We start from the raw sequence: 4272 nt of genomic DNA on the forward strand, positions 1-4272 counted from the left end.
TGCAAATCAGCCTTGACCCTGTGCCTCATGGGAATAGTCCAGCCCGAACTCCCAAACCATGTCTTTACGGGACCGGAATCAAGGATCCTAGGACCGGTTTCTGGCTATCAGCCATCTTCAGCCAGGATAGCTTGACTCCAGTGGTGTGGAGAGCATGGGACTCACGTCTGAGCAAACCCATCCCACTCGGGGTGACAAATGCAAAAACAACAGTTGAGGGACAGAATGCAGAACAATGTCATACATTCACCCCAGTACACATCTGGGCCTAAATCCATCGTTTTTTTGCACTCCACACCACCCCAGTTCAGACATGGTCATATGCAAATCAGCCTTGACCCTGTGCCTCATGGGAACAGTCCAGCCCGAACTGCCAAACCATGTCTTTCCTGGATCGGAATCAAGCATCCTAGGACCGGTTTCTGGCTATCAGCCGTCTTCAGCCAGGATAGCTTGACTCCAGTGGTGTGGAGAGCATGGGGCTCACGTCTGAGCAAACCCATCCCACTCGGGGTGACAAATGCAAAAACAACAGTTGATGGACAGAATGCAGAACAATGTCATAAATTCACCCCAGTACAGAGATCTGGGCCTAAATCCATCCTTTGTTTGCACTCCATACCACCCCAGTTCAGACATGGTCATATGCAAATCAGCCTTGACCCTGTGCCTCATGGGAACAGTCCAGCCCGAACTGCCAAAACATGTCTTTCCTGGACCGGAATCAAGCATCCTAGGACCGGTTTCGGGCTATCAGCCGTTTTCAGCCAGGATAGCGTGACTCCAGTGGTGTGGAGAGCATGGTTCTCACGTCTGAGCAAACCCATCCCACTCGGGGTGACAAATGCAAAAACAACAGTTGATGGACAGAATGCAGAACAATGTCATACATTCACCCCAGTACAGAGATCTGGGCCTAAATCCATCATTTTGTTGCACTCTACACCACCCCAGTTCAGACATGGTCATATGCAAATCAGCCTTGACCCTGTGCCTCATGGGAACAGTCCAGCCCGAACTGCCAAACCATGTCTTTCCTGGACCAGAATCAAGCATCCTAGGATGGTTTCTGTCTATTAGCCGTCTTCAGCCAGGATAGCTTGACTCCAGTGGTGTGGAGAGCATGGGACTCACGTCTGAGCAAACCCATCCCACTCGGGGTGACGAATGCAAAAACAACAGTTGATGGACAGAATGCAGAACAATGTCATACATTCACCCCAGTACAGAGATCTGGGCCTAAATCCATCGTTTTTTTGCACTCCACACCACCCCAGTTCAGACATGGTCATATGCAAATCAGCTTTGACCCTGTGCCTCATGGGAACAGTCCAGCCCGAACTGCCAAACCATGTCTTTCCTGGACCGGAATCAAGCATCCTAGGACCGGTTTCTGGCTATCAGCCGTCTTCAGCCAGGATAGCTTGACTCCAGTGGTGTGGAGAGCAAACCCATCCCACTCGGGGTGACAAATGCACAGGAGATGTGCACGTGTACGCGTCGGCTCCAGATCATCTTGGGAGCTCCCGGGAACCGTGCACGGCATCAGCATTAAAAAGCGCTTGGTGCGCTTTCGCATCCCCCCCTTGTCGGGCCCCTCCTTCTTCCATTGTGTACCGGACAGGAGATTGTGTGCGGGCAAGTCATCTCCTGTCTCTTCCACTTTGTTTCCTCTGCTGCATGATACGCATTAAATTCCTTTGGGGCCTCTCAAAAGGACAAAGAGAATTGGGCCGTACAATGTTGGTTGCATTGCCTGCATTGTCGCACTGACCAACGTTTGCAAGTTTGCCTAGTGCGCTGCCTAACAAAGTCAATACATGCCAAAAGGAATCAAACGGCATACCACTAATGCACAGCCATCTGCAGTTACCGTTTGTCCACCGCCATGGACTCTCAGAAGGTGAGGCTTCAGCACAGCCCCACACCTTGGCTGCCACAGTGCTCCTGAAGGGTGTGTCTAGTGTTCCTGTCTTAAGTGGTCCCCAGGATTTGGGAGATGTTGATGTTGTATTGCCCCACTCCTGTTTCCCCCCTGAGGGGCGAATGCGCCGCCCTGGGCTACCAGAGTTAGGAGTCACCCCTTCCCAAACCGTTACTGCTCAGCCACGTCGACCAGTATAAAAGAATGCACAATGTAACGGTTTCACTAACAGACATGCATACAGACCATTATCATTTGGTGCAACACTTGAAAATAAAATGCACGTGATTCACACACGACAGAATGAGTGAAGAGCACGGTCTGCACATTTCGTTTTCAGTATCCCCTAGGCAAGTATAATGAATTGCTTTTAAACACGTGCATGTACCACTGCCTCGGACTGAACTCAGTCCCCAGTACATTTAAATTCTAGTATCCTCGACGTGAGGGACAGGCTGAAAAGCTTGCACTTTGGGCTCTCTTTGGCCCCTGCCTCGTCCCCTCACACAGGGTGTCCCTTGTTCCCATGTCCTCTGTTGCTTCTGGGGAGCGGGTAAGGAGTGAACTGAGACAGCGTCTGCCTTTTGTGCTGCCTCTGGCCCAGAGCTCTGAAGCTATCCCGTTTGTGCCTTATGATGCTGCACCCGATCCTTTCTTGCTGAAAACTCTCGCATGAGAGCAGGTGCATAGTTATCCCGGGCGCCCAAGGATGTCTAGAGTGCGCTGATGTGCAATGTCGGTGAATTCATTGCTATTGTGCTTCTCTGCAAGCCACACCTAACCTGCACAAGGACTCTTACACTGGCTAATCCAAGACGAGGAGAGGGAATCCACTTTATTATTTTATTTGTGTACGGGTTGAAGTTCCGTGGATGAGCGGAAGCCGTGGCACTGGCCAGCTTTACAGCATAGCCACTGGATTGATTAGGGTTAAAAAGTAAACCGGTACTTTGTGCTGTAAAAGTGGCTCCTGCCTTTTTTGTGATGGCTCATGTCCGGTGCGAGGAGCTGCAGTCCTGATTAATCTGTTGAATTATGGTGTTCCCAGTACATTTATTGATGTATAGTGAGCTTCCTGTAGCTATGCGTGTTTCCTTTCGGGGACTTCAGAGTGCCTAATATTTCATAATATACAGTTAAATAAAAGAGATGGGCAACAAGAGAGGTTACGCTCCAATTGGAGCAGTTAAGCCCCTATCTAGGATTTTTCGAACAAGACCCTTAATCTGAGAAAGCAAGCTTGAATTCTTCAGCCTGTGGGAGTGTCCTTTCATTCATTAATATTCTTAGGCTAATTCTTTTGTGTTTTTCATAGGAGACAAAATACAGTACCTTAGAGCAATAACAGTGAGATCCAATTATTTCACTCCCCCCACAGACTGCAACTTTGTATAATATGCCTCAACTGTGGATTTAAAAACTGGAATACAATAGTACTAAAATAAAAACTTAAAGTGTCATAAAGCAAACCAAAAATACCAACATCCAGTGAAGTACTTACATCTTATGGGGATGAACTTGGTGTTTTTAGGCAGATTTGAGACAATCAAGTTTTAGACTTTTGAAAGGCTGCATAGTGATACTTGCTGTTTTCAAAAGTGCAGGCGGGGGTTTACAAAAATTCGTAAAATACGGCAAAAGTACAGGTACGAAATCCATACACATTCACACAATGAAACAAACAGTATCTCTGTAGTTTTTGTATAACATGATGGCAGAACAGAAATATTCTCTACCACAGTGTATATTGTACATAACTAGTTACTTTAAAGATGTCAAATACATTTTTTAGCCGACTTTGGCAATGTTAAAGTACTATTATGTGGAAAAGGTTGAGGGAAACATTAGTGGCTAACAAATGATAAACACCTGGGATTTGTCCTTTGAGAGTATGAGGCGAATACTTGAAGCAGACCGCAGTGATTGCTTGCCAGTTGTAAAAAAAAAAAAGACACCTCTAAAGTAGGATATGACGAGAGGACTTTATTCCCCTTTTGGAACCAGCACCTAAGTAATCCCCGCCCACCACCTTTTAAGATCCTCCAAAGTGGTGGTTGTCCACTGTATTGGTGTTGGTCATGCTTCTGGCATTTAGGCTCTTTAGTGGGGAGCAAGTGACTGATAAACATGTGCAATTAATCATGGGGGAAGGATCACTTGTCATGCAAAACCGGGGTATGCAGAAGGAATGTGGGGTGTCTCCAATAAAAAACCCTTATGCACATGTTGGGAAGTCTTGGTAGCAGTATATGTTGGTTCTCCGCTGTTCATACATGTGTGTGCATAATCATAGGGTTGGTTTGGTTATGCAGCCTCCACCAGGAGGTTCTTACCCATGGTTAAAACAG

Source organism: Lissotriton helveticus, chromosome 3_1 (assembly GCF_964261635.1).
Source record: "Lissotriton helveticus chromosome 3_1, aLisHel1.1, whole genome shotgun sequence".
NCBI classification, from domain to species: Eukaryota; Metazoa; Chordata; class Amphibia; order Caudata; family Salamandridae; genus Lissotriton; species Lissotriton helveticus.